Source organism: Lithobates pipiens, unplaced genomic scaffold, assembly GCF_037356315.1.
Source record: "Lithobates pipiens isolate NorthernLeopardFrog02 unplaced genomic scaffold, aLitPip1_a1.2 Scaffold_23, whole genome shotgun sequence".
In the NCBI taxonomy this organism is placed as follows: domain Eukaryota; kingdom Metazoa; phylum Chordata; class Amphibia; order Anura; family Ranidae; genus Lithobates; species Lithobates pipiens.
The window spans coordinates 200,779,564-200,807,050 of NW_027507785.1; the positions used below are offsets into that span (position 1 = coordinate 200,779,564).

The window sequence follows — 27,487 nt, forward strand, 5'->3', positions numbered from 1 at the left end:
ATACTCCACCTCCTTATAACACTACCACACCAGGTAATGAAAGACCAAAACTTTATCCTTCCTTAAGAGGAAGAGGATGGGTATGCCGAGTATGCGGTATCCAGAACCCAGACTGGGCACAGGAATGTGTACATTGCGGCGCTCAAAGACCAGAGCCCCTAGCTCCAGTCCATAGTCGGACTAGGGTAATACAAGTAAATAATCCAAATGCGGGTCAAGCAGGACAGCCACCTACAGTGACCCGACAAGTCGTTCTGAGGACATGGACACCTTGGTCGGCTGACACTCTTATGGCATTAATACAGAATGCTCCTGATCCCGTAGCAAAACCTGCCGCATTCTGTAGATTCGTGACACAATTACTAGACACACATGAAGCGACTTGGCAAGATGGGGAAGATATATGTAGACATAAAATGACACTAACGATGTTTAATCAATTTATGAATGAAATTGCTCCACATAGACCACAAGGGGATCCAGCGGCAGATCCACCAGGAGTACACCCTCGTCATATAGACTCTAGACCCCTGTTTATTGCTCAGTTACGAGAATTTTGCCAAGGGAAACAGCAGGAAAGGGGTTCGACAGCGCCCATAAAACAGGCCCCAGGTCAGACTGTTACAGAATTTTACCTCAACATGGAAAGCATGATGGCTGACGAAGGTCTAGATTTAGCCTTACCCGTCACCATTAGGGCTTTCAATCGACAGTTTATGGAAGGACTAGTACCCCAAATAGGTGACAAACTGAAGGCATGTACTCCCGAATGGAGAGCCATACGGGACAGAGGAACATTGTTGCAGAAAGCACAAGGCATAGAGGCTGATTTAGCAGAAACTAAACCCAGAAGGACACCGGGAGTTAACACTGTTGCCCGGGTCAATGAAGGAGGGAATTCCTCCCGTAAACCTCTTACCTGTTATTACTGCAACAAGGTGGGACATATAAAAAGAGACTGTAGGAAAAGGATAAAAGACGAACAGGAAGGAAACACGGACAGAGACACGAGGGACTACAGACAGAGGCGTACCAATGATAGGGACGATCCGACCGCATGACTTGCCCCAGTCCTAGCTGAATCAGAGAACAAAATGCTCCACATGTTGATGAAGGTGGAAGGTAAACATATTCCTTGTTTGGTTGACACAGGAGCGTCACGCAGTCTGTTGTCTGATTCAGTAGTCCCTCCACACATGACGTCCCGTGACACCATACCCATAAGTGGTTATGACGGTCTTTTGACTGATGCCCCACTGACTAAACCTTAAAAAGTAAAAATAGGAGAATGGCTACCGCCTGACACTTGTGTATTGTTGCAATATGTAGATGACCTATTGTTATGTTGTCCGGATAACGATACTTGTTTAAAAGCCACTCTCTCATTGTTACAATTCCTGGCTGAAAAAGGGTGCAAGGTGAATAGAACTAAGTTACAGGTATGTCAGAAAAAGGTTGTCTTTTTGGGCCACTGTATATCCCAGGGTACTCGACATCTCACTGAAGACCGAGTCCAGGCCATAAGACAAATGAATATCCCACGCAATTTTAAGCAACTTCGTATGTTTCTGGGAATGGTATCATATTGTAGACAATGGATACCACATGCCAGTTCTCTGATGCAGCCATTATATGATTGCTTGAAAATAGTACCCTATGTACTCACAGAAGCAGGTCATGAATCTTTTAGCACCTTAAAAAGGTTACTAATTTCGGCACCTGCGATCGGGATCCCTGACTATACCAAAACATTTCATTTGTACATTGCTGAAATCACGGGACACGCAACAGGGGTGTTGACACAACAACACATCAAACAAAGGCCGGTAGCATACTTCTCGGCGGCTCTCGATCCTGTCTCTAGAGGATCACCGTCCTGTGTACGAGCAGTTGCAGCAGTGTCAATTATCATTGACAAATCCTCAGAAATTGTCTTAGACAATCCTGTAGTGGTACATACCACACATGACATACACGCCATCTTATCACAGGTCCAACCAAAACACATATCAATGGCAAGGCAGCTGCGTCTACAATGCACTTTGCTCCTACCCCCCAATGTTACCTTTCAGCGATGCACTTCTTTTAACTTAGCACAGCTTTTACCATTACAGACAGATTTGACAGGGGGGAGTAATGATGATAATGGTGTAGATACAGCACAAGATACTCAGGATTCTGACACACTTTCATTTCATGACATAACATCTGATGAACACGATTGTTTTCAACTTATGGAACAAGAAACCACGGGGTTCCCACATGTCACAGACATACCCATTGCAAATGCAGAACACACACTGTACATAGATGGTAGTAGATTTGCCGATGACAAAGGTAAATATCACACAGGTTATGCTGTGGTAACGGACACACAGGTAATTGAGGCAAAGTCACTACCAGCACACATGTCGGCACAAGAAGCGGAACTAACCGCTCTAGAGAAAGCCCTAGAACACTTGGAGGGACAAGAAGGGAACATTTACACTGATTCCGCATACGCCTACGGTGTGGCACATGATTATGGCCACATATGGAAAGCTAGAGGTTACCTTACAGCAGCAGGCACACCTGTTAAACATGGTGAAGGAATCAAAAGAGTCCTGAACAATCTTCAAAAGGTTATAAGAGTAGCCATCATGAAGATAGCGGCACACACGAGCGCAAAAACAACTGAGGCAAAAGGAAACGCATTTGCAGATTTAACTGCAAAGAAGGCAGCTCTAGGGGAAGTAAGCCCTGAGACCTTAGCCACGGTACAGGTGAGTATGCCCGAAACCACATGGCAGCAGCTAATGGAACTACAGGAACAAGCAGGGGCTATTGAGAAGGACCGTTGGGTTAAGGAGGGAGCTGCACCAGGCCTTGACAATGTATGGAGAGAAGGAGACAAAATATGTCTACCCGCTTCTCTATACCCAGCAATGGCAGCGGCTGTTCACTTACCCACTCATGTCAGCTCCAATTCTATGTATAGGATTGTAAGCCAAGGATGGCTAGCCCCTGGATTCAGTAGTACTGCAAGGAACTACTGTGCTGCATGCCAAATCTGTCTGATTAATAACCCAGGACAGAGAGTGAAAACCCCACGTAAACATCAGGTCCGGGCCCAATATCCTTTTCAGAGACTGCAGATTGACTACATACAAATGCCTAAGAGCGGCCCCTTTGAATTTGTTCTCGTGTGCATCTGCTTATTTTCAGGCTGGCCAGAAAGTTATCCTGTGAAATCAGCTACGGCAAAAGCCACCGCCAAGAAACTGATTACTGAGCTGATACCTAGGTTTGGTCTCCCAGAAACAATAGAATCAGATAGGGGGACACATTTCACGGGAGAAATAATGCAAAATGTGATGGCAATGTTAGGGGTTCAACAAAGTTTTCATACTCCTTACCACCCACAGAGTTCAGGATCAGTAGAAAGAGTAAATGGTACAATCAAGCTGAAAATACAAAAAGCTATGCAAGAGTTAAATAAACCATGGCCTGAGTGCCTACCCTTAGCTTTGTTCTCTATTAGGTACACCCCAACAGGAAAAACTGGGTTATCCCCATATGAAATACTGTTTGGAAGTGCACCTAGATTAGGTTTATATTTTCCTCAAAGTATGCAATTACAATGTGATAGTTTAACTACGTATGTAATACAGTTGCAACAGCGTCTGACTAAAATCCACAAGAGTGTGTATTCTTCTCTTCCAGACCCTAATTCTGTCACAGGTACACACGATCTACAACCAGGAGACTATGTGTATGTAAAGAAACATACCAGAAAGACACTGGAACCAAGGTTTGAAGGTCCTTTCCAGGTGCTATTGATTACAGCAACCTCAGTGAAATTGGAAGGGAAACCTACCTGGATCCACGCTTCTCATTGTAAAAAGGAGCCAGTTGGCAAATGACAACATGTATCTTTTTATTGTTTCAGTAATTCTGGCTAATAGTTTGGTTCCCGTCCTGGACAGGATGGGGTATAGACTTAATGAAACGACTAAATAACTATACAGGAATTATTAATGATGTTTTGGAGAAAAACTCTGATGATATTACTAAGTTAAATCTGGAGACCAGAGCCATCAGACAACAATTAGAATTACATGAATTAGCAATTGAAAGTATGAGTGCAGCACTGACAGGACTTTGTGAAACTACTGAGGACTATGAGTGCTGTACTTGGATACATAATACCAGTATTGAGGTACCTGATTATTATGACATCATTGCACAACACCGTACGGAAGTAAAGAATTTACAAGAGAAGGCCCGAAATATTGGTCGCGACTGGGATCCGTTTGGTGGAACTTTTAGTTTCTCAGGGTTATTCTCTTGGGTTAAGAAGGCAGCAATGACAATTATAGTGGTGCTCTTATTCGTATTTTTCTTTTATGTATGCTTTAAACTGCTCATATGCTTTTGCAAGAAAGCCAAGGTAAATGATGCGGAAAAGATGGAACTTTTGTGAAGATAGGTAGATTTAGTTTCTTGACATCACCCATCTGTCAGAAAAGCCACTCTTCCTGAATTTTAGATGTTGGTACTGTCCAGGGGGATGGGTGTATACCCCTCTGACAACTCGCGGTCAGGGAGAGTACTCTGGATATAGGCTGACTAGAACTTGTTCAGGTGGACCCAGGGCAAGAGGGAGGGGTGATGTCAAAGGGGGAAATGTAAGGATTAAGGTATATGTTGAAACAAAATGGTTGACCTTATGTCTTACTAATTACTTGTATTTCTCTCTGTAAAATAAGGATTCGTCATCTATTGTCACGTACTCATCAAGAAGAGGCCGCATCTGTCTACGCCCAGAAGATTGTCTTATCAGCTGATAACACCCGGAGAATTGTCTTTACTTTGAAAATGTTGTTTTTTTTACATTTGCTGATGTTTGCTCTTTTCTGTCTATAAAAGATGTAATAAAGAAGCCTCAGAGCCACAGTCAGTCAGAGACAGTCAGAGTTAACGACGGACTTCTGAGCAGAAATACTGAATAATATCTCTGTGTCTCTTTGCTTGGATAAGAACTCTAACTAACAATTGGGAAACGGTAACATAACCTGACAAATAGGTGACTTGTTGAGGTCACACCTAACACAGGTGAGAGCCACACAGTAATTAGATGTGACACAGACACAAAGAGAGGTCACTTATGCAGCTGGGAGATGATGTGTTGTCAGCTAACTGACAAACACAATTCGGACATAAATGGGTTTTTTTTGGCTCTTGAAGGCTGAAAGTCCTTCCTGGAAGAAAAAAAATGAAAGCGTGGTTGGTTTTGGGAAGTGAAGGAGGCCCTGAGTACTGGTAGTGGAATACAGATGTGAAGGCCAGGTGCCGGGTTAAAGGATGCAACATCGTTTAGAGCTTTTTGAGGGGGAAAAGAGGCACAGGCGCTACCCCAAGGTAAGGGGATGTAACTCAGTGGTAGAGCGCATGCTTTGCATGTGTGAGGCCCCGGGTTCAATCCCTGGCATCTCCATTTACCGTACGCCAAGGGAAACGGCCACCCCTCATCTGCTGCAACCCAGGCATGTGCACACACATGGGAAACTTTTGGCGAAAACAACCCTTACATAAACATGCCTGGCCGCACCCTCCAAAGTCATTAGCATGTAAGGGTGGAGGAGACAACCAGGAATTCTTCCCTTTGTTCCTCTCTATCTGCATTTTCAACTCACAAGGATCAAAGGTCTGCTCCTGAGTAGTAAGGGGGATGTAGCTCAGTGGTAGAGCGCACGCTTCGCATGTGTGAAGTCCCGGGTTCAACCCCCGGCATCTCCATTCTTTATCTTAAAACCGAGTCTAGTTACCATGTAGCGCATGCTGAGTGGCCTAACTATCCCCACAAAGTGCAAAATACTGCTGAGAACTTTACTCTAAAGTCAAACTTCACCCCCCCCCCCCCAAAAAAAAAAGGCACAGACTCAGGCAAACAAGATGGGGATGTAGCTCAGTGGTAGAGCGTGCGCTTTGCATGTGTGAGGTCCCGGGTTCAATCCCCGGCATCTCCATTCTTTATCTTAAAGCCGAGTCTAGTATCTATGCAGCGCATGCTGACTTGACTAATTATCCCCACAAAGTGCAAAATCCTGCTGAGAACTTTTCTCTGAAGTCAAACTTTCTCCCCCCCCCAAAAAAAAAAAAGGCACAGAAAGGCAAGCACAAGAAGGTGATGTAGCTCAGTGGTAGAGCGCATGCTTTGCATGTGTGAAGCCCCAGGTTCAATTCCCAGCATCTCCAGCCTTCGCCTTAAACAGATATCAGTTGGGGTGATTGCAACTAGTTTCAAAACCCTGCCCACAGCTTTGCTGGGTACTGTCAAAATGGGTGGCAGTAGCAAGGAAGGCTTTTCTTGGAAGCATGCTAATGAACTTGTAGTTGACATTGGCTGTCTGTTTAAGGGTATGTACAGTTTCGTTAGAAAATAAGTAAAAGTAATATTGTATATACAATTGTAACACATGCCATATTGTCACTTATTTAGAAAAAAATGATCTTTCCTTTTCAATTGGCAGCGCTGTCATTTTCTGTAAAATTCAATGCAATATGGCAACCTAGAGGCGTTCCGTACACAATTGGTGTACAGAACGGCCCCCAGAGATTTCACTTCCTGTTTGTGTGATTGGCTCACTGATTTTCCCAGAATAGATACAAGTCAGATTTTAGGCATCCTCTGCAAGAAAAAATGTCAGATTTGGTGAGATGCTCCTAAATGGTTAAGTACTTCTCAAGGACTGCAGGTCCTGTTATTCTTCTCACTAGAGCCCTGCAAGTGCATCAGCTGCTCAAAAGTGAAGAATAAAAAAATCACTCCCATTTCAAATCAGTCCTGCACAAGACATGATCTAACAAAAAGCTATTCATTCAGAGAAGAAACAGGTAGGACTCTGCAACAAAACGTGTTAAAATTCTTGCAATGTCCATTGATCACCCAGAGGGTTTTTTTTTCCTCAATAAAAGAGGAGTCCTCCCTGCATAAGTTGTGCCCTGAAGATGTAGTTTAAAGCGGGAGTCCACCGGGACTCCGCGTTTTTTTTTTTTTTAAAAGCCAGCAGCTACAAATACTGCAGCTGCTGACTTTTAAAATAGTGACACTTACCTGTCCAGCGCGCCCGCGATGTCGGCACCCGAAGACGATCGCTAGGTCGTCTGTCGGGTCCTGCCGCCGCCATCTTGGGTATGGGAATCAGGAAATGAGCCTTTCGGCTTCATTTCCCGGTTCCCTACTGCGCATGCGCGAATTGCGCTGCGCAATAAGGACGCTCCCCGCTGCCTCTGGGAGCTGTGTGTTTCCCAGCAGGCAGCGGGGCACTTGCGGGAAGGGGCGGGCACTTGCAGAAATGGGCGTAAGTTACGCCCCTTTCCGCAGAGAGCTGTCCCGGAAGTGGGTGCAGTTACCTGGATTATCCAGGTAACTGCACCCCCCTCCTCCCTGAAAGGTGCCGATTGTGGCACCGGAGGGGGGGAGGGTTCCGATGAGCGGAAGGTCCACTTTAGGGTGGACCTCCGCTTTAATGGTGTCATTTGTTGAACTGTACGCATAGGCTATAGTAGAGGAAATCTTCACATTCCTGTGTCAGCGGTTTCTTATTGTGTTGACACGTGAGGCTATTAGGCATGGCTTTGCATGGGCTAATGCATGACCTCTATCTGCAGTGTGAGACCTGACACCTCCTGAGAAGAAACTTCATTTCGAAAAAGTCCTGCCTCTCTCAGACTAGTGCTCATGCAGGTGAGAGCCACACAGTAATTAGATGTGACACAGACACAAAGAGAGGTCACTTATGCAGCTGGGAGATGATGTGTTGTCAGCTAACTGACAAACACAATTCGGACATAAATGGTTTTTTTTTGGATCTTGAAGGCTGAAAGTCCTTCCTGGAAGAAAAAAAATGAAAGCGTGGTTGGTTTTGGGAAGTGAAGGAGGCCCTGAGTACTGGTAGTGGAACACAGATGTGAAGGCCAGGTGCCGGGTTAAAGGATGCAACATCGTTTAGAGCTTTTTGGGGGGCGAAAAAGGCACAGGCGCTACCACAAGGTAAGGGGATGTAGCTCAGTGGTAGAGCGCACGCTTTGCATGTGTGAGGCCCCGGCATCTCCATTCTTTATCTTAAAACCGAGTCTAGTTACCATGTAGCGCATGCTGAGTGGCCTAACTATGCCCACAAAGTGCAAAATACTGCTGAGAACTTTACTCTAAAGTCAAACTTCTCGCCCCCCAAAAAAAAGGCACAGACTAAGGCAAACAAAATAGGGATGTAGCTCAGTGGTAGAGCTCACGCTTTGCATGTGTGAGGCCCCGGCTTCAATCCCTGGCATCTCCATTTACCGTACGCCAAGGGAAACGGCCACCCCTCATCTGCTGCAACCCAGGCATGTGCACACACATGGGAAAAATTTGGCAAAAACAACCCTTACATAAACATGCCTGGCTGCACCCTCCAAAGTCATTAGCATGTAAGGGTGGAGGAGACAACCAGGAATTCTTCCCTTTGTTCCTCTCTATCTGCATTTTCAACTCACAAGGATCAAAGGTCTGCTCCTGTGTAGTAAGGGGGATGTAGCTCAGTGGTAGAGCGCATGCTTCGCATGTGTGAGGTCCCGGGTTCAACCCCCGGCATCTCCATTCTTTATCTTAAAACCGAGTCTAGTTACCATGTAGCGCATGCTGAGTGGCCTAACTATCCCCACAAAGTGCAAAATACTGCATAGAATTTTACTCTAAAGTCAAACTTCACACCCCACAAAAAAAGGCACAGACTAAGGCAATCAAGATGGGGATTTAGCTCAGTGATAGAGCGTGCGCTTTGCATGTGTGAGGTCCCGGGTTCAATCCCCAGCATCTCCATTCTTTATCTTAAAGCCGAGTCTAGTATCTATGCAGCGCATGCTGACTTGACTAATTATCCCCACAAAGTGCAAAATCCTGCTGAGAACTTTTCTCTAAAGTCAAACTTTCTCCCCCCCCCCAAAAAAAAAAAAAAGGCACAGAAGGGCAAGCGCAAGATGGGGATGTAGCTCAGTGGTAGAGCGCACGCTTTGCATGTGTGAAGCCCCATGTTCAATTCCCAGCATCTCCAGCCTACACCATAAACAGATATCAGTTGGGGTGATTGCAACTAGTTTCAAAACCCTGCCCACAGCTTTGCTGGGTACTGTCAAAATGGGTGGCAGTAGCAAGGAAGGCTTTTCTTGGAAGCATGCTAATGAACTTGTAGTTGACATTGGCTGTCTGTTTAAGGGTATGTCCAGTTTCGTTAGAAAATAAGTAAAAGTAATATTGTATATACAATTGTAACACAAGCCATATTGTCACTTATTTAAAAAAAAAAGATCTTTCCTTTTCAATTGGCAGCGCTGTCATTTTCTGTAAAATTCAAAGCAAAATATGGCAACCTAGAGGCGTTCCGTACACAATTGGTGTACAGAATGGCCCCCAGAGATTTCACTTCCTGTTTGTGTGATTGGCTCACTGATTTTCCCAGAAGTCTTGCCTTAGATACAAGTCAGATTTTAGGCATCCTCTGCAAGAAAAAATGTCAGATTTGGTGAGATGCTCCTAAATGGTTAAGTACTTCTCAAGGACTGCAGGTCCTGTTATTCTTCTCACTAGAGCCCTGCAAGTGCATCAGCTGCTCAAAAGTGAAGAATAAAAAAATCACTCCCATTTCAAATCAGTCCTGCACAAGACATGATCTAACAAAAAGCTATTCATTCAGAGAAGAAACAGGTAGGACTCTGTAACAAAACGTGTTAAAATTCTTGCAATGTCCATTGATCACCCAGAGGGGATTGGTTTTTTTTCCTCAATAAAAGAGGAGTCCTCCCTGCATAAGTTGTGCCCTGAAGATGTAGTTTAATGGTGTCATTTGTTGAACTGTACGCATAGGCTATAGTAGAGGAAATCTTCACATTCCTGTGTCAGCGGTTTCTTATTGTGTTGACACGTGAGGCTATTAGGCATGGCTTTGCATGGGTTAATGCATGACCTCTATCTGCAGTGTGAGACCTGACACCTCCTGAGAAGAAACTTCATTTCGAAAAAGTCCTGCCTCTCTCAGACTAGTGCTCATGCAGGTGAGAGTCACACAGTAATTAGATGTGACACAGACACAAAGAGAGGTCACTTATGCAGCTGGGAGATGATGTGTTGTCAGCTAACTGACAAACACAATTCGGACATAAATGTTTTTTTTTTTGGCTCTTGAAGGCTGAAAGTCCTTCCTGGAAGAAAAAAAATGAAAGCGTGGTTGGTTTTGGGAAGTGAAGGAGGCCCTGAGTACTGGTAGTGGAACACAGATGTGAAGGCCAGGTGCCGGGTTAAAGGATGCAACATCGTTTAGAGCTTTTTGGGGGGCGAAAAAGGCACAGGCGCTACCACATGGTAAGGGGATGTAGCTCAGTGGTAGAGCGCACGCTTTGCATGTGCGAGGTCCCGGGTTCAATCCCCGGCATCTCCATTTACCGTACGCCAAGGGAAACGGCCACCCCTCATCTGCTGCAACCCAGGCATGTGCACACACATGGGAAACATTTGGCAAAAACAACCCTTACATAAACATGCCTGGCCGCACCCTCCAAAGTCATTAGCATGTAAGGGTGGAGGAGACAACCAGGAATTCTTCCCTTTGTTCCTCTCTATCTGCATTTTCAACTCACAAGGATCAAAGGTCTGCTCCTGAGTAGTAAGGGGGATGTAGCTCAGTGGTAGAGCGCACGCTTCGCATGTGTGAGGTCCCGGGTTCAACCCCCGGCATCTCCATTCTTTATCTTAAAACCGAGTCTAGTTACCATGTAGCGCATGCTGAGTGGCCTAACTATCCCCACAAAGTGCAAAATCCTGCTGAGAACTTTTCTCTAAAGTCAAACTTTCTCCCCCCCCCCCAAAAAAAAAAAAAAGGCACAGAAGGGCAAGCACAAGCACAAGATGGGGATGTAGCTCAGTGGTAGAGCGCATGCTTTGCATGTGTGAAGCCCCATGTTCATTTCCCAGCATCTCCAGCCTTCGCCGTAAACAGATATCAGTTGGGGTGATTGCAACTAGTTTCAAAACCCTGCCCACAGCTTTGCTGTGTACTGTCAAAATGGGTGGCAGTAGCAAGGAAGGCTTTTCTTAGAAGCATGCTAATGAACTTGTAGTTGACATTGGCTGTCTGTTTAAGGGTATGTCCAGTTTTGTTAGAAAATAAGTAAAAGTAATATTGTATATACAATTGTAACACAAGCCATATTGTCACTTATTTAAAAAAAAAGATCTTTCCTTTTCAATTGGCAGCGCTGTCATTTTCTGTAAAATTCAATGCAATATGGCAACCTAGAGGCGTTCCGTACACAATTGGTGTACAGAACGGCCCCCAGAGATTTCACTTCCTGTTTGTGTGATTGGCTCACTGATTTTCCCAGAAGTCTTGCCTTAGATACAAGTCAGATTTTAGGCATCCTCTGCAAGAAAAAATGTCAGATTTGGTGAGATGCTCCTAAATGGTTAAGTACTTCTCAAGGACTGCAGGTCCTGTTATTCTTCTCACTAGAGCCCTGCAAGTGCATCAGCTGCTCAAAAGTGAAGAATAAAAAAATCACTCCCATTTCAAATCAGTCCTGCACAAGACATGATCTAACAAAAAGCTATTCATTCAGAGAAGAAACAGGTAGGACTCTGCAACAAAACGTGTTAAAATTCTTGCAATGTCCATTGATCACCCAGAGGGGATTGGTTTTTTTTCCTCAATAAAAGAGGAGTCCTCCCTGCATAAGTTCTGCCCTGAAGATGTAGTTTAATGGTGTCATTTGTTGAACTGTACGCATAGGCTATAGTAGAGGAAATCTTCACATTCCTGTGTCAGCGGTTTCTTATTGTGTTGACACGTGAGGCTATTAGGCATGGCTTTGCATGGGTTAATGCATGACCTCTATCTGCAGTGTGAGACCTGACACCTCCTGAGAAGAAACTTCATTTCGAAAAAGTCCTGCCTCTCTCAGACTAGTGCTCATGCAGGTGAGAGTCACACAGTAATTAGATGTGACACAGACACAAAGAGAGGTCACTTATGCAGCTGGGAGATGATGTGTTGTCAGCTAACTGACAAACACAATTCGGACATAAATGTTTTTTTTTTGGCTCTTGAAGGCTGAAAGTCCTTCCTGGAAGAAAAAAAATGAAAGCGTGGTTGGTTTTGGGAAGTGAAGGAGGCCCTGAGTACTGGTAGTGGAACACAGATGTGAAGGCCAGGTGCCGGGTTAAAGGATGCAACATCGTTTAGAGCTTTTTGAGGGGCGAAAAAGGCACAGGCGCTACCACATGGTAAGGGGATGTAGCTCAGTGGTAGAGCGCACGCTTTGCATGTGCGAGGTCCCGGGTTCAATCCCCGGCATCTCCATTTACCGTACGCCAAGGGAAACGGCCACCCCTCATCTGCTGCAACCCAGGCATGTGCACACACATGGGAAACATTTGGCAAAAACAACCCTTACATAAACATGCCTGGCCGCACCCTCCAAAGTCATTAGCATGTAAGGGTGGAGGAGACAACCAGGAATTCTTCCCTTTGTTCCTCTCTATCTGCATTTTCAACTCACAAGGATCAAAGGTCTGCTCCTGAGTAGTAAGGGGGATGTAGCTCAGTGGTAGAGCGCACGCTTCGCATGTGTGAGGTCCCGGGTTCAACCCCCGGCATCTCCATTCTTTATCTTAAAACCGAGTCTAGTTACCATGTAGCGCATGCTGAGTGGCCTAACTATCCCCACAAAGTGCAAAATACTGCTGAGAACTTTACTCTAAAGTCAAACTTCACACCCCCCAAAAAAAAAGGCACAGACTAAGGCAAACAAGATGGGGATGTAGCTCAGTGGTAGAGCGCACGCTTTGCATGTGTGAGGTCCCGGGTTCAATCCCCAGCATCTCCATTCTTTATCTTAAAGCCGAGTCTAGTATCTATGCAGCGCATGCTGACTTGACTAATTATCCCCACAAAGTGCAAAATCCTGCTGAGAACTTTTCTCTAAAGTCAAACTTTCTCCCCCCCCCCAAAAAAAAAAAAAAAGGCACAGAAGGGCAAGCACAAGCACAAGCACAAGCACAAGATGGGGATGTAGCTCAGTGGTAGAGCGCATGCTTTGCATGTGTGAAGCCCCATGTTCATTTCCCAGCATCTCCAGCCTTCGCCGTAAACAGATATCAGTTGGGGTGATTGCAACTAGTTTCAAAACCCTGCCCACAGCTTTGCTGGGTACTGTCAAAATGGGTGGCAGTAGCAAGGAAGGCTTTTCTTAGAAGCATGCTAATGAACTTGTAGTTGACATTGGCTGTCTGTTTAAGGGTATGTCCAGTTTTGTTAGAAAATAAGTAAAAGTAATATTGTATATACAATTGTAACACAAGCCATATTGTCACTTATTTAAAAAAAAAGATCTTTCCTTTTCAATTGGCAGCGCTGTCATTTTCTGTAAAATTCAATGCAATATGGCAACCTAGAGGCGTTCCGTACACAATTGGTGTACAGAACGGCCCCCAGAGATTTCACTTCCTGTTTGTGTGATTGGCTCACTGATTTTCCCAGAAGTCTTGCCTTAGATACAAGTCAGATTTTAGGCATCCTCTGCAAGAAAAAATGTCAGATTTGGTGAGATGCTCCTAAATGGTTAAGTACTTCTCAAGGACTGCAGGTCCTGTTATTCTTCTCACTAGAGCCCTGCAAGTGCATCAGCTGCTCAAAAGTGAAGAATAAAAAAATCACTCCCATTTCAAATCAGTCCTGCACAAGACATGATCTAACAAAAAGCTATTCATTCAGAGAAGAAACAGGTAGGACTCTGCAACAAAACGTGTTAAAATTCTTGCAATGTCCATTGATCACCCAGAGGGGATTGGTTTTTTTTCCTCAATAAAAGAGGAGTCCTCCCTGCATAAGTTCTGCCCTGAAGATGTAGTTTAATGGTGTCATTTGTTGAACTGTACGCATAGGCTATAGTAGAGGAAATCTTCACATTCCTGTGTCAGCGGTTTCTTATTGTGTTGACACGTGAGGCTATTAGGCATGGCTTTGCATGGGTTAATGCATGACCTCTATCTGCAGTGTGAGACCTGACACCTCCTGAGAAGAAACTTCATTTCGAAAAAGTCCTGCCTCTCTCAGACTAGTGCTCATGCAGGTGAGAGTCACACAGTAATTAGATGTGACACAGACACAAAGAGAGGTCACTTATGCAGCTGGGAGATGATGTGTTGTCAGCTAACTGACAAACACAATTCGGACATAAATGTTTTTTTTTTTGGCTCTTGACGGCTGAAAGTCCTTCCTGGAAGAAAAAAAATGAAAGCGTGGTTGGTTTTGGGAAGTGAAGGAGGCCCTGAGTACTGGTAGTGGAACACAGATGTGAAGGCCAGGTGCCGGGTTAAAGGATGCAACATCGTTTAGAGCTTTTTGGGGGGCGAAAAAGGCACAGGCGCTCCAACATGGTAAGGGGATGTAGCTCAGTGGTAGAGCGCACGCTTTGCATGTGCGAGGTCCCGGGTTCAATCCCCGGCATCTCCATTTACCGTACGCCAAGGGAAACAGCCACCGCTCATCTGCTGCAACCCAGGCATGTGCACACACATGGGAAACATTTGGCAAAAACAACCCTTACATAAACATGCCTGGCCGCACCCTCCAAAGTCATTAGCATGTAAGGGTGGAGGAGACAACCAGGAATTCTTCCCTTTGTTCCTCTCTATCTGCATTTTCAACTCACAAGGATCAAAGGTCTGCTCCTGAGTAGTAAGGGGGATGTAGCTCAGTGGTAGAGCGCACGCTTCGCATGTGTGAGGTCCCGGGTTCAACCCCCGGCATCTCCATTCTTTATCTTAAAACCGAGTCTAGTTACCATGTAGCGCATGCTGAGTGGCCTAACTATCCCCACAAAGTGCAAAATACTGCTGAGAACTTTACTCTAAAGTCAAACTTCACACCCCCCAAAAAAAAGGCACAGACTAAGGCAAACAAGATGGGGATGTAGCTCAGTGGTAGAGCGCACGCTTTGCATGTGTGAGGTCCCGGGTTCAATCCCCAGCATCTCCATTCTTTATCTTAAAGCCGAGTCTAGTATCTATGCAGCGCATGCTGACTTGACTAATTATCCCCACAAAGTGCAAAATCCTGCTGAGAACTTTTCTCTAAAGTCAAACTTTCTCCCCCCCCCCCCCCCCCAAAAAAAAAAAGGCACAGAAGGGCAAGCACAAGCACAAGATGGGGATGTAGCTCAGTGTTAGAGCGCATGCTTTGCATGTGTGAAGCCCCATGTTCAATTCCCAGCATCTCCAGCCTTCGCCGTAAACAGATATCAGTTGGGGTGATTGCAACTAGTTTCAAAACCCTGCCCACAGCTTTGCTGGGTACTGTCAAAATGGGTGGCAGTAGCAAGGAAGGCTTTTCTTAGAAGCATGCTAATGAACTTGTAGTTGACATTGGCTGTCTGTTTAAGGGTATGTCCAGTTTTGTTAGAAAATAAGTAAAAGTAATATTGTATATACAATTGTAACACAAGCCATATTGTCACTTATTTAAAAAAAAAGATCTTTCCTTTTCAATTGGCAGCGCTGTCATTTTCTGTAAAATTCAATGCAATATGGCAACCTAGAGGCGTTCCGTACACAATTGGTGTACAGAACGGCCCCCAGAGATTTCACTTCCTGTTTGTGTGATTGGCTCACTGATTTTCCCAGAAGTCTTGCCTTAGATACAAGTCAGATTTTAGGCATCCTCTGCAAGAAAAAATGTCAGATTTGGTGAGATGCTCCTAAATGGTTAAGTACTTCTCAAGGACTGCAGGTCCTGTTATTCTTCTCACTAGAGCCCTGCAAGTGCATCAGCTGCTCAAAAGTGAAGAATAAAAAAATCACTCCCATTTCAAATCAGTCCTGCACAAGACATGATCTAACAAAAAGCTATTCATTCAGAGAAGAAACAGGTAGGACTCTGCAACAAAACGTGTTAAAATTCTTGCAATGTCCATTGATCACCCAGAGGGGATTGGTTTTTTTCCTCAATAAAAGAGGAGTCCTCCCTGCATAAGTTCTGCCCTGAAGATGTAGTTTAATGGTGTCATTTGTTGAACTGTACGCATAGGCTATAGTAGAGGAAATCTTCACATTCCTGTGTCAGCGGTTTCTTATTGTGTTGACACGTGAGGCTATTAGGCATGGCTTTGCATGGGTTAATGCATGACCTCTATCTGCAGTCTGAGAAGCTGAGACCTGACACCTCCTGAGAAGAAACTTCATTTCGAAAAAGTCCTGCCTCTCTCAGACTAGTGCTCATGCAGGTGAAAGTCACACAGTAATTAGATGTGACACAGACACAAAGAGAGGTCACTTATGCAGCTGGGAGATGATGTGTTGTCAGCTAACTGACAAACACAATTCGGACATAAATGTTTTTTTTTTTGGCTCTTGAAGGCTGAAAGTCCTTCCTGGAAGAAAAAAAATGAAAGCGTGGTTGGTTTTGGGAAGTGAAGGAGGCCCTGAGTACTGGTAGTGGAACACAGATGTGAAGGCCAGGTGCCGGGTTAAAGGATGCAACATCGTTTAGAGCTTTTTGAGGGGCGAAAAAGGCACAGGCGCTACCACATGGTAAGGGGATGTAGCTCAGTGGTAGAGCGCACGCTTTGCATGTGCGAGGTCCCGGGTTCAATCCCCGGCATCTCCATTTACCGTACGCCAAGGGAAACGGCCACCCCTCATCTGCTGCAACCCAGGCATGTGCACACACATGGGAAACATTTGGCAAAAACAACCCTTACATAAACATGCCTGGCCGCACCCTCCAAAGTCATTAGCATGTAAGGGTGGAGGAGACAACCAGGAATTCTTCCCTTTGTTCCTCTCTATCTGCATTTTCAACTCACAAGGATCAAAGGTCTGCTCCTGAGTAGTAAGGGGGATGTAGCTCAGTGGTAGAGCGCACGCTTCGCATGTGTGAGGTCCCGGGTTCAACCCCTGGCATCTCCATTCTTTATCTTAAAACCGAGTCTAGTTACCATGTAGCGCATGCTGAGTGGCCTAACTATCCCCACAAAGTGCAAAATACTGCTGAGAACTTTACTCTAAAGTCAAACTTCACACCCCCCAAAAAAAAGGCACAGACTAAGGCAAACAAGATGGGGATGTAGCTCAGTGGTAGAGCGCACGCTTTGCATGTGTGAGGTCCCGGGTTCAATCCCCAGCATCTCCATTCTTTATCTTAAAGCCGAGTCTAGTATCTATGCAGCGCATGCTGACTTGACTAATTATCCCCACAAAGTGCAAAATCCTGCTGAGAACTTTTCTCTAAAGTCAAACTTTCTCCCCCCCCCCCAAAAAAAAAAAAAAGGCACAGAAGGGCAAGCACAAGCACAAGATGGGGATGTAGCTCAGTGGTAGAGCGCATGCTTTGCATGTGTGAAGCCCCATGTTCATTTCCCAGCATCTCCAGCCTTCGCCGTAAACAGATATCAGTTGGGGTGATTGCAACTAGTTTCAAAACCCTGCCCACAGCTTTGCTGGGTACTGTCAAAATGGGTGGCAGTAGCAAGGAAGGCTTTTCTTAGAAGCATGCTAATGAACTTGTAGTTGACATTGGCTGTCTGTTTAAGGGTATGTCCAGTTTTGTTAGAAAATAAGTAAAAGTAATATTGTATATACAATTGTAACACAAGCCATATTGTCACTTATTTAAAAAAAAAGATCTTTCCTTTTCAATTGGCAGCGCTGTCATTTTCTGTAAAATTCAATGCAATATGGCAACCTAGAGGCGTTCCGTACACAATTGGTGTACAGAACGGCCCCCAGAGATTTCACTTCCTGTTTGTGTGATTGGCTCACTGATTTTCCCAGAAGTCTTGCCTTAGATACAAGTCAGATTTTAGGCATCCTCTGCAAGAAAAAATGTCAGATTTGGTGAGATGCTCCTAAATGGTTAAGTACTTCTCAAGGACTGCAGGTCCTGTTATTCTTCTCACTAGAGCCCTGCAAGTGCATCAGCTGCTCAAAAGTGAAGAATAAAAAAATCACTCCCATTTCAAATCAGTCCTGCACAAGACATGATCTAACAAAAAGCTATTCATTCAGAGAAGAAACAGGTAGGACTCTGCAACAAAACGTGTTAAAATTCTTGCAATGTCCATTGATCACCCAGAGGGGATTGGTTTTTTTTCCTCAATAAAAGAGGAGTCCTCCCTGCATAAGTTCTGCCCTGAAGATGTAGTTTAATGGTGTCATTTGTTGAACTGTACGCATAGGCTATAGTAGAGGAAATCTTCACATTCCTGTGTCAGCGGTTTCTTATTGTGTTGACACGTGAGGCTATTAGGCATGGCTTTGCATGGGTTAATGCATGACCTCTATCTGCAGTCTGAGACCTGACACCTCCTGAGAAGAAACTTCATTTCGAAAAAGTCCTGCCTCTCTCAGACTAGTGCTCATGCAGGTGAGAGTCACACAGTAATTAGATGTGACACAGACACAAAGAGAGGTCACTTATGCAGCTGGGAGATGATGTGTTGTCAGCTAACTGACAAACACAATTCGGACATAAATGTTTTTTTTTTTGGCTCTTGAAGGCTGAAAGTCCTTCCTGGAAGAAAAAAAATGAAAGCGTGGTTGGTTTTGGGAAGTGAAGGAGGCCCTGAGTACTGGTAGTGGAACACAGATGTGAAGGCCAGGTGCCGGGTTAAAGGATGCAACATCGTTTAGAGCTTTTTGAGGGGCGAAAAAGGCACAGGCGCTACCACATGGTAAGGGGATGTAGCTCAGTGGTAGAGCGCACGCTTTGCATGTGCGAGGTCCCGGGTTCAATCCCCGGCATCTCCATTTACCGTACGCCAAGGGAAACGGCCACCCCTCATCTGCTGCAACCCAGGCATGTGCACACACATGGGAAACATTTGGCAAAAACAACCCTTACATAAACATGCCTGGCCGCACCCTCCAAAGTCATTAGCATGTAAGGGTGGAGGAGACAACCAGGAATTCTTCCCTTTGTTCCTCTCTATCTGCATTTTCAACTCACAAGGATCAAAGGTCTGCTCCTGAGTAGTAAGGGGGATGTAGCTCAGTGGTAGAGCGCACGCTTCGCATGTGTGAGGTCCCGGGTTCAACCCCCGGCATCTCCATTCTTTATCTTAAAACCGAGTCTAGTTACCATGTAGCGCATGCTGAGTGGCCTAACTATCCCCACAAAGTGCAAAATACTGCTGAGAACTTTACTCTAAAGTCAAACTTCACACCCCCCAAAAAAAAAGGCACAGACTAAGGCAAACAAGATGGGGATGTAGCTCAGTGGTAGAGCGCACGCTTTGCATGTGTGAGGTCCCGGGTTCAATCCCCAGCATCTCCATTCTTTATCTTAAAGCCGAGTCTAGTATCTATGCAGCGCATGCTGACTTGACTAATTATCCCCACAAAGTGCAAAATCCTGCTGAGAACTTTTCTCTAAAGTCAAACTTTCTCCCCCCCCCCCCCAAAAAAAAAAAAAAGGCACAGAAGGGCAAGCACAAGCACAAGATGGGGATGTAGCTCAGTGGTAGAGCGCATGCTTTGCATGTGTGAAGCCCCATGTTCATTTCCCAGCATCTCCAGCCTTCGCCGTAAACAGATATCAGTTGGGGTGATTGCAACTAGTTTCAAAACCCTGCCCACAGCTTTGCTGGGTACTGTCAAAATGGGTGGCAGTAGCAAGGAAGGCTTTTCTTAGAAGCATGCTAATGAACTTGTAGTTGACATTGGCTGTCTGTTTAAGGGTATGTCCAGTTTTGTTAGAAAATAAGTAAAAGTAATATTGTATATACAATTGTAACACAAGCCATATTGTCACTTATTTAAAAAAAAAGATCTTTCCTTTTCAATTGGCAGCGCTGTCATTTTCTGTAAAATTCAATGCAATATGGCAACCTAGAGGCGTTCCGTACACAATTGGTGTACAGAACGGCCCCCAGAGATTTCACTTCCTGTTTGTGTGATTGGCTCACTGATTTTCCCAGAAGTCTTGCCTTAGATACAAGTTAGATTTTAGGCATCCTCTGCAAGAAAAAATGTCAGATTTGGTGAGATGCTCCTAAATGGTTAAGTACTTCTCAAGGACTGCAGGTCCTGTTATTCTTCTCACTAGAGCCCTGCAAGTGCATCAGCTGCTCAAAAGTGAAGAATAAAAAAATCACTCCCATTTCAAATCAGTCCTGCACAAGACATGATCTAACAAAAAGCTATTCATTCAGAGAAGAAACAGGTAGGACTCTGCAACAAAACGTGTTAAAATTCTTGCAATGTCCATTGATCACCCAGAGGGGATTGGTTTTTTTTCCTCAATAAAAGAGGAGTCCTCCCTGCATAAGTTCTGCCCTGAAGATGTAGTTTAATGGTGTCATTTGTTGAACTGTACGCATAGGCTATAGTAGAGGAAATCTTCACATTCCTGTGTCAGCGGTTTCTTATTGTGTTGACACGTGAGGCTATTAGGCATGGCTTTGCATGGGTTAATGCATGACCTCTATCTGCAGTGTGAGACCTGACACCTCCTGAGAAGAAACTTCATTTCGAAAAAGTCCTGCCTCTCTCAGACTAGTGCTCATGCAGGTGAGAGTCACACAGTAATTAGATGTGACACAGACACAAAGAGAGGTCACTTATGCAGCTGGGAGATGATGTGTTGTCAGCTAACTGACAAACACAATTCGGACATAAATGTTTTTTTTTTTGGCTCTTGAAGGCTGAAAGTCCTTCCTGGAAGAAAAAAAATGAAAGCGTGGTTGGTTTTGGGAAGTGAAGGAGGCCCTGAGTACTGGTAGTGGAACACAGATGTGAAGGCCAGGTGCCGGGTTAAAGGATGCAACATCGTTTAGAGCTTTTTGAGGGGCGAAAAAGGCACAGGCGCTACCACATGGTAAGGGGATGTAGCTCAGTGGTAGAGCGCACGCTTTGCATGTGCGAGGTCCCGGGTTCAATCCCCGGCATCTCCATTTACCGTACGCCAAGGGAAACGGCCACCCCTCATCTGCTGCAACCCAGGCATGTGCACACACATGGGAAACATTTGGCAAAAACAACCCTTACATAAACATGCCTGGCCGCACCCTCCAAAGTCATTAGCATGTAAGGGTGGAGGAGACAACCAGGAATTCTTCCCTTTGTTCCTCTCTATCTGCATTTTCAACTCACAAGGATCAAAGGTCTGCTCCTGAGTAGTAAGGGGGATGTAGCTCAGTGGTAGAGCGCACGCTTCGCATGTGTGAGGTCCCGGGTTCAACCCCCGGCATCTCCATTCTTTATCTTAAAACCGAGTCTAGTTACCATGTAGCGCATGCTGAGTGGCCTAACTATCCCCACAAAGTGCAAAATACTGCTGAGAACTTTACTCTAAAGTCAAACTTCACACCCCCCAAAAAAAAGGCACAGACTAAGGCAAACAAGATGGGGATGTAGCTCAGTGGTAGAGCGCACGCTTTGCATGTGTGAGGTCCCGGGTTCAATCCCCAGCATCTCCATTCTTTATCTTAAAGCCGAGTCTAGTATCTATGCAGCGCATGCTGACTTGACTAATTATCCCCACAAAGTGCAAAATCCTGCTGAGAACTTTTCTCTAAAGTCAAACTTTCTCCCCCCCCCCCAAAAAAAAAAAAAGCACAGAAGGGCAAGCACAAGCACAAGCACAAGATGGGGATGTAGCTCAGTGGTAGAGCGCATGCTTTGCATGTGTGAAGCCCCATGTTCAATTCCCAGCATCTCCAGCCTTCGCCGTAAACAGATATCAGTTGGGGTGATTGCAACTAGTTTCAAAACCCTGCCCACAGCTTTGCTGGGTACTGTCAAAATGGGTGGCAGTAGCAAGGAAGGCTTTTCTTAGAAGCATGCTAATGAACTTGTAGTTGACATTGGCTGTCTGTTTAAGGGTATGTCCAGTTTTGTTAGAAAATAAGTAAAAGTAATATTGTATATACAATTGTAACACAAGCCATATTGTCACTTATTTAAAAAAAAAAGATCTTTCCTTTTCAATTGGCAGCGCTGTCATTTTCTGTAAAATTCAATGCAATATGGCAACCTAGAGGCGTTCCGTACACAATTGGTGTACAGAACGGCCCCCAGAGATTTCACTTCCTGTTTGTGTGATTGGCTCACTGATTTTCCCAGAAGTCTTGCCTTAGATACAAGTCAGATTTTAGGCATCCTCTGCAAGAAAAAATTTCAGATTTGGTGAGATGCTCCTAAATGGTTAAGTACTTCTCAAGGACTGCAGGTCCTGTTATTCTTCTCACTAGAGCCCTGCAAGTGCATCAGCTGCTCAAAAGTGAAGAATAAAAAAATCACTCCCATTTCAAATCAGTCCTGCACAAGACATGATCTAACAAAAAGCTATTCATTCAGAGAAGAAACAGGTAGGACTCTGCAACAAAACGTGTTAAAATTCTTGCAATGTCCATTGATCACCCAGAGGGGATTGGTTTTTTTTCCTCAATAAAAGAGGAGTCCTCCCTGCATAAGTTCTGCCCTGAAGATGTAGTTTAATGGTGTCATTTGTTGAACTGTACGCATAGGCTATAGTAGAGGAAATCTTCACATTCCTGTGTCAGCGGTTTCTTATTGTGTTGACACGTGAGGCTATTAGGCATGGCTTTGCATGGGTTAATGCATGACCTCTATCTGCAGTCTGAGAAGCTGAGACCTGACACCTCCTGAGAAGAAACTTCATTTCGAAAAAGTCCTGCCTCTCTCAGACTAGTGCTCATGCAGGTGAGAGTCACACAGTAATTAGATGTGACACAGACACAAAGAGAGGTCACTTATGCAGCTGGGAGATGATGTGTTGTCAGCTAACTGACAAACACAATTCGGACATAAATGTTTTTTTTTTTGGCTCTTGACGGCTGAAAGTCCTTCCTGGAAGAAAAAAAATGAAAGCGTGGTTGGTTTTGGGAAGTGAAGGAGGCCCTGAGTACTGGTAGTGGAACACAGATGTGAAGGCCAGGTGCCGGGTTAAAGGATGCAACATCGTTTAGAGCTTTTTGGGGGGCGAAAAAGGCACAGGCGCTACCACATGGTAAGGGGATGTAGCTCAGTGGTAGAGCGCACGCTTTGCATGTGCGAGGTCCCGGGTTCAATCCCCGGCATCTCCATTTACCGTACGCCAAGGGAAACGGCCACCCCTCATCTGCTGCAACCCAGGCATGTGCACACACATGGGAAACATTTGGCAAAAACAACCCTTACATAAACATGCCTGGCCGCACCCTCCAAAGTCATTAGCATGTAAGGGTGGAGGAGACAACCAGGAATTCTTCCCTTTGTTCCTCTCTATCTGCATTTTCAACTCACAAGGATCAAAGGTCTGCTCCTGAGTAGTAAGGGGGATGTAGCTCAGTGGTAGAGCGCACGCTTCGCATGTGTGAGGTCCCGGGTTCAACCCCCGGCATCTCCATTCTTTATCTTAAAACCGAGTCTAGTTACCATGTAGCGCATGCTGAGTGGCCTAACTATCCCCACAAAGTGCAAAATACTGCTGAGAACTTTACTCTAAAGTCAAACTTCACACCCCCCAAAAAAAAGGCACAGACTAAGGCAAACAAGATGGGGATGTAGCTCAGTGGTAGAGCGCACGCTTTGCATGTGTGAGGTCCCGGGTTCAATCCCCAGCATCTCCATTCTTTATCTTAAAGCCGAGTCTAGTATCTATGCAGCGCATGCTGACTTGACTAATTATCCCCACAAAGTGGAAAATCCTGCTGAGAACTTTTCTCTAAAGTCAAACTTTCTCTCCCCCCCCCCCCCCCAAAAAAAAAAAAAGGCACAGAAGGGCAAGCACAAGCACAAGCACAAGATGGGGATGTAGCTCAGTGGTAGAGCGCATGCTTTGCATGTGTGAAGCCCCATGTTCATTTCCCAGCATCTCCAGCCTTCGCCGTAAACAGATATCAGTTGGGGTGATTGCAACTAGTTTCAAAACCCTGCCCACAGCTTTGCTGGGTACTGTCAAAATGGGTGGCAGTAGCAAGGAAGGCTTTTCTTAGAAGCATGCTAATGAACTTGTAGTTGACATTGGCTGTCTGTTTAAGGGTATGTCCAGTTTTGTTAGAAAATAAGTAAAAGTAATATTGTATATACAATTGTAACACAAGCCATATTGTCACTTATTTAAAAAAAAAGATCTTTCCTTTTCAATTGGCAGCGCTGTCATTTTCTGTAAAATTCAATGCAATATGGCAACCTAGAGGCGTTCCGTACACAATTGGTGTACAGAACGGCCCCCAGAGATTTCACTTCCTGTTTGTGTGATTGGCTCACTGATTTTCCCAGAAGTCTTGCCTTAGATACAAGTCAGATTTTAGGCATCCTCTGCAAGAAAAAATGTCAGATTTGGTGAGATGCTCCTAAATGGTTAAGTACTTCTCAAGGACTGCAGGTCCTGTTATTCTTCTCACTAGAGCCCTGCAAGTGCATCAGCTGCTCAAAAGTGAAGAATAAAAAAATCACTCCCATTTCAAATCAGTCCTGCACAAGACATGATCTAACAAAAAGCTATTCATTCAGAGAAGAACACAGGTAGGACTCTGCAACAAAACGTGTTAAAATTCTTGCAATGTCCATTGATCACCCAGAGGGGATTGGTTTTTTTTCCTCAATAAAAGAGGAGTCCTCCCTGCATAAGTTCTGCCCTGAAGATGTAGTTTAATGGTGTCATTTGTTGAACTGTACGCATAGGCTATAGTAGAGGAAATCTTCACATTCCTGTGTCAGCGGTTTCTTATTGTGTTGACACGTGAGGCTATTAGGCATGGCTTTGCATGGGTTAATGCATGACCTCTATCTGCAGTCTGAGACCTGACACCTCCTGAGAAGAAACTTCATTTCGAAAAAGTCCTGCCTCTCTCAGACTAGTGCTCATGCAGGTGAGAGTCACACAGTAATTAGATGTGACACAGACACAAAGAGAGGTCACTTATGCAGCTGGGAGATGATGTGTTGTCAGCTAACTGACAAACACAATTCGGACATAAATGTTTTTTTTTTTGGCTCTTGAAGGCTGAAAGTCCTTCCTGGAAGAAAAAAAATGAAAGCGTGGTTGGTTTTGGGAAGTGAAGGAGGCCCTGAGTACTGGTAGTGGAACACAGATGTGAAGGCCAGGTGCCGGGTTAAAGGATGCAACATCGTTTAGAGCTTTTTGAGGGGCGAAAAAGGCACAGGCGCTACCACATGGTAAGGGGATGTAGCTCAGTGGTAGAGCGCACGCTTTGCATGTGCGAGGTCCCGGGTTCAATCCCCGGCATCTCCATTTACCGTACGCCAAGGGAAACGGCCACCCCTCATCTGCTGCAACCCAGGCATGTGCACACACATGGGAAACATTTGGCAAAAACAACCCTTACATAAACATGCCTGGCCGCACCCTCCAAAGTCATTAGCATGTAAGGGTGGAGGAGACAACCAGGAATTCTTCCCTTTGTTCCTCTCTATCTGCATTTTCAACTCACAAGGATCAAAGGTCTGCTCCTGAGTAGAAAGGGGGATGTAGCTCAGTGGTAGAGCGCACGCTTCACATGTGTGAGGTCCCGGGTTCAACCCCCGGCATCTCCATTCTTTATCTTAAAACCGAGTCTAGTTACCATGTAGCGCATGCTGAGTGGCCTAACTATCCCCACAAAGTGCAAAATACTGCTGAGAACTTTACTCTAAAGTCAAACTTCACACCCCCCAAAAAAAAAGGCACAGACTAAGGCAAACAAGATGGGGATGTAGCTCAGTGGTAGAGCGCACGCTTTGCATGTGTGAGGTCCCGGGTTCAATCCCCAGCATCTCCATTCTTTATCTTAAAGCCGAGTCTAGTATCTATGCAGCGCATGCTGACTTGACTAATTATCCCCACAAAGTGCAAAATCCTGCTGAGAACTTTTCTCTAAAGTCAAACTTTCTCCCCCCCCCCCAAAAAAAAAAAAAAAGGCACAGAAGGGCAAGCACAAGCACAAGCACAAGCACAAGCACAAGATGGGGATGTAGCTCAGTGGTAGAGCGCATGCTTTGCAGGTGTGAAGCCCCATGTTCATTTCCCAGCATCTCCAGCCTTCGCCGTAAACAGATATCAGTTGGGGTGATTGCAACTAGTTTCAAAACCCTGCCCACAGCTTTGCTGGGTACTGTCAAAATGGGTGGCAGTAGCAAGGAAGGCTTTTCTTAGAAGCATGCTAATGAACTTGTAGTTGACATTGGCTGTCTGTTTAAGGGTATGTCCAGTTTTGTTAGAAATCAAGGATCAAAGGTCTGCTCCTGAGTAGAAAGGGGGATGTAGCTCAGTGGTAGAGCGCACGCTTCGCATGTGTGAGGTCCCGGGTTCAACCCCCGGCATCTCCATTCTTTATCTTAAAACCGAGTCTAGTTACCATGTAGCGCATGCTGAGTGGCCTAACTATCCCCACAAAGTGCAAAATACTGCTGAGAACTTTACTCTAAAGTCAAACTTCACACCCCCCAAAAAAAAAGGCACAGACTAAGGCAAACAAGATGGGGATGTAGCTCAGTGGTAGAGCGCACGCTTTGCATGTGTGAGGTCCCGGGTTCAATCCCCAGCATCTCCATTCTTTATCTTAAAGCCGAGTCTAGTATCTATGCAGCGCATGCTGACTTGACTAATTATCCCCACAAAGTGCAAAATCCTGCTGAGAACTTTTCTCTAAAGTCAAACTTTCTCCCCCCCCCCCAAAAAAAAAAAAAAGGCACAGAAGGGCAAGCACAAGCACAAGCACAAGCACAAGCACAAGATGGGGATGTAGCTCAGTGGTAGAGCGCATGCTTTGCATGTGTGAAGCCCCATGTTCATTTCCCAGCATCTCCAGCCTTCGCCGTAAACAGATATCAGTTGGGGTGATTGCAACTAGTTTCAAAACCCTGCCCACAGCTTTGCTGGGTACTGTCAAAATGGGTGGCAGTAGCAAGGAAGGCTTTTCTTAGAAGCATGCTAATGAACTTGTAGTTGACATTGGCTGTCTGTTTAAGGGTATGTCCAGTTTTGTTAGAAATCAAGGATCAAAGGTCTGCTCCTGAGTAGAAAGGGGGATGTAGCTCAGTGGTAGAGCGCACGCTTCGCATGTGTGAGGTCCCGGGTTCAACCCCCGGCATCTCCATTCTTTATCTTAAAACCGAGTCTAGTTACCATGTAGCGCATGCTGAGTGGCCTAACTATCCCCACAAAGTGCAAAATACTGCTGAGAACTTTACTCTAAAGTCAAACTTCACACCCCCCAAAAAAAAAGGCACAGACTAAGGCAAACAAGATGGGGATGTAGCTCAGTGGTAGAGCGCACGCTTTGCATGTGTGAGGTCCCGGGTTCAATCCCCAGCATCTCCATTCTTTATCTTAAAGCCGAGTCTAGTATCTATGCAGCGCATGCTGACTTGACTAATTATCCCCACAAAGTGCAAAATCCTGCTGAGAACTTTTCTCTAAAGTCAAACTTTCTCCCCCCCCCCCCAAAAAAAAAAAAAAGGCACAGAAGG

The 27,487-nt window shown here is 45.1% G+C and overlaps 30 non-coding genes across 30 annotated transcripts; all 30 read left to right on the forward strand.

Moving 5' to 3' along the window:
* The first annotated feature begins 5,404 nt into the window (after positions 1-5,404).
* Positions 5,405-5,476, forward strand: TRNAA-UGC (transfer RNA alanine (anticodon UGC)). Its single transcript has one exon. It is a non-coding gene; the product is annotated as a tRNA-Ala (tRNA).
* Positions 5,477-5,706: 230 nt separating this feature from the next.
* Positions 5,707-5,778, forward strand: TRNAA-CGC (transfer RNA alanine (anticodon CGC)). The gene has a single exon. It is a non-coding gene; the product is annotated as a tRNA-Ala (tRNA).
* Positions 5,779-5,936: 158 nt separating this feature from the next.
* TRNAA-UGC (transfer RNA alanine (anticodon UGC)) lies at positions 5,937-6,008 on the forward strand. The gene has a single exon. It is a non-coding gene; the product is annotated as a tRNA-Ala (tRNA).
* A 2,543-nt stretch (positions 6,009-8,551) lies between these two features.
* TRNAA-CGC (transfer RNA alanine (anticodon CGC)) lies at positions 8,552-8,623 on the forward strand. The gene has a single exon. It is a non-coding gene; the product is annotated as a tRNA-Ala (tRNA).
* A 1,762-nt stretch (positions 8,624-10,385) lies between these two features.
* Positions 10,386-10,457, forward strand: TRNAA-UGC (transfer RNA alanine (anticodon UGC)). The gene has a single exon. It is a non-coding gene; the product is annotated as a tRNA-Ala (tRNA).
* A 230-nt stretch (positions 10,458-10,687) lies between these two features.
* On the forward strand, positions 10,688-10,759 carry TRNAA-CGC (transfer RNA alanine (anticodon CGC)). The gene has a single exon. It is a non-coding gene; the product is annotated as a tRNA-Ala (tRNA).
* A 1,543-nt stretch (positions 10,760-12,302) lies between these two features.
* TRNAA-UGC (transfer RNA alanine (anticodon UGC)) lies at positions 12,303-12,374 on the forward strand. The gene has a single exon. It is a non-coding gene; the product is annotated as a tRNA-Ala (tRNA).
* A 230-nt stretch (positions 12,375-12,604) lies between these two features.
* On the forward strand, positions 12,605-12,676 carry TRNAA-CGC (transfer RNA alanine (anticodon CGC)). The gene has a single exon. It is a non-coding gene; the product is annotated as a tRNA-Ala (tRNA).
* Positions 12,677-12,828: 152 nt separating this feature from the next.
* On the forward strand, positions 12,829-12,900 carry TRNAA-UGC (transfer RNA alanine (anticodon UGC)). The gene has a single exon. It is a non-coding gene; the product is annotated as a tRNA-Ala (tRNA).
* Positions 12,901-14,456: 1,556 nt separating this feature from the next.
* Positions 14,457-14,528, forward strand: TRNAA-UGC (transfer RNA alanine (anticodon UGC)). The gene has a single exon. It is a non-coding gene; the product is annotated as a tRNA-Ala (tRNA).
* Positions 14,529-14,758: 230 nt separating this feature from the next.
* On the forward strand, positions 14,759-14,830 carry TRNAA-CGC (transfer RNA alanine (anticodon CGC)). Its single transcript has one exon. It is a non-coding gene; the product is annotated as a tRNA-Ala (tRNA).
* A 151-nt stretch (positions 14,831-14,981) lies between these two features.
* On the forward strand, positions 14,982-15,053 carry TRNAA-UGC (transfer RNA alanine (anticodon UGC)). Its single transcript has one exon. It is a non-coding gene; the product is annotated as a tRNA-Ala (tRNA).
* A 1,554-nt stretch (positions 15,054-16,607) lies between these two features.
* Positions 16,608-16,679, forward strand: TRNAA-UGC (transfer RNA alanine (anticodon UGC)). Its single transcript has one exon. It is a non-coding gene; the product is annotated as a tRNA-Ala (tRNA).
* A 230-nt stretch (positions 16,680-16,909) lies between these two features.
* TRNAA-CGC (transfer RNA alanine (anticodon CGC)) lies at positions 16,910-16,981 on the forward strand. Its single transcript has one exon. It is a non-coding gene; the product is annotated as a tRNA-Ala (tRNA).
* A 151-nt stretch (positions 16,982-17,132) lies between these two features.
* On the forward strand, positions 17,133-17,204 carry TRNAA-UGC (transfer RNA alanine (anticodon UGC)). Its single transcript has one exon. It is a non-coding gene; the product is annotated as a tRNA-Ala (tRNA).
* A 1,544-nt stretch (positions 17,205-18,748) lies between these two features.
* TRNAA-UGC (transfer RNA alanine (anticodon UGC)) lies at positions 18,749-18,820 on the forward strand. The gene has a single exon. It is a non-coding gene; the product is annotated as a tRNA-Ala (tRNA).
* Positions 18,821-19,050: 230 nt separating this feature from the next.
* Positions 19,051-19,122, forward strand: TRNAA-CGC (transfer RNA alanine (anticodon CGC)). The gene has a single exon. It is a non-coding gene; the product is annotated as a tRNA-Ala (tRNA).
* Positions 19,123-19,274: 152 nt separating this feature from the next.
* TRNAA-UGC (transfer RNA alanine (anticodon UGC)) lies at positions 19,275-19,346 on the forward strand. The gene has a single exon. It is a non-coding gene; the product is annotated as a tRNA-Ala (tRNA).
* Positions 19,347-20,892: 1,546 nt separating this feature from the next.
* TRNAA-UGC (transfer RNA alanine (anticodon UGC)) lies at positions 20,893-20,964 on the forward strand. The gene has a single exon. It is a non-coding gene; the product is annotated as a tRNA-Ala (tRNA).
* A 230-nt stretch (positions 20,965-21,194) lies between these two features.
* Positions 21,195-21,266, forward strand: TRNAA-CGC (transfer RNA alanine (anticodon CGC)). The gene has a single exon. It is a non-coding gene; the product is annotated as a tRNA-Ala (tRNA).
* A 151-nt stretch (positions 21,267-21,417) lies between these two features.
* Positions 21,418-21,489, forward strand: TRNAA-UGC (transfer RNA alanine (anticodon UGC)). The gene has a single exon. It is a non-coding gene; the product is annotated as a tRNA-Ala (tRNA).
* Positions 21,490-23,046: 1,557 nt separating this feature from the next.
* On the forward strand, positions 23,047-23,118 carry TRNAA-UGC (transfer RNA alanine (anticodon UGC)). The gene has a single exon. It is a non-coding gene; the product is annotated as a tRNA-Ala (tRNA).
* A 230-nt stretch (positions 23,119-23,348) lies between these two features.
* Positions 23,349-23,420, forward strand: TRNAA-CGC (transfer RNA alanine (anticodon CGC)). The gene has a single exon. It is a non-coding gene; the product is annotated as a tRNA-Ala (tRNA).
* Positions 23,421-23,571: 151 nt separating this feature from the next.
* On the forward strand, positions 23,572-23,643 carry TRNAA-UGC (transfer RNA alanine (anticodon UGC)). Its single transcript has one exon. It is a non-coding gene; the product is annotated as a tRNA-Ala (tRNA).
* A 1,556-nt stretch (positions 23,644-25,199) lies between these two features.
* Positions 25,200-25,271, forward strand: TRNAA-UGC (transfer RNA alanine (anticodon UGC)). Its single transcript has one exon. It is a non-coding gene; the product is annotated as a tRNA-Ala (tRNA).
* A 454-nt stretch (positions 25,272-25,725) lies between these two features.
* TRNAA-UGC (transfer RNA alanine (anticodon UGC)) lies at positions 25,726-25,797 on the forward strand. The gene has a single exon. It is a non-coding gene; the product is annotated as a tRNA-Ala (tRNA).
* A 475-nt stretch (positions 25,798-26,272) lies between these two features.
* On the forward strand, positions 26,273-26,344 carry TRNAA-CGC (transfer RNA alanine (anticodon CGC)). The gene has a single exon. It is a non-coding gene; the product is annotated as a tRNA-Ala (tRNA).
* A 152-nt stretch (positions 26,345-26,496) lies between these two features.
* Positions 26,497-26,568, forward strand: TRNAA-UGC (transfer RNA alanine (anticodon UGC)). The gene has a single exon. It is a non-coding gene; the product is annotated as a tRNA-Ala (tRNA).
* Positions 26,569-27,042: 474 nt separating this feature from the next.
* Positions 27,043-27,114, forward strand: TRNAA-CGC (transfer RNA alanine (anticodon CGC)). The gene has a single exon. It is a non-coding gene; the product is annotated as a tRNA-Ala (tRNA).
* Positions 27,115-27,266: 152 nt separating this feature from the next.
* TRNAA-UGC (transfer RNA alanine (anticodon UGC)) lies at positions 27,267-27,338 on the forward strand. The gene has a single exon. It is a non-coding gene; the product is annotated as a tRNA-Ala (tRNA).
* Positions 27,339-27,487: the final 149 nt, after the last annotated feature.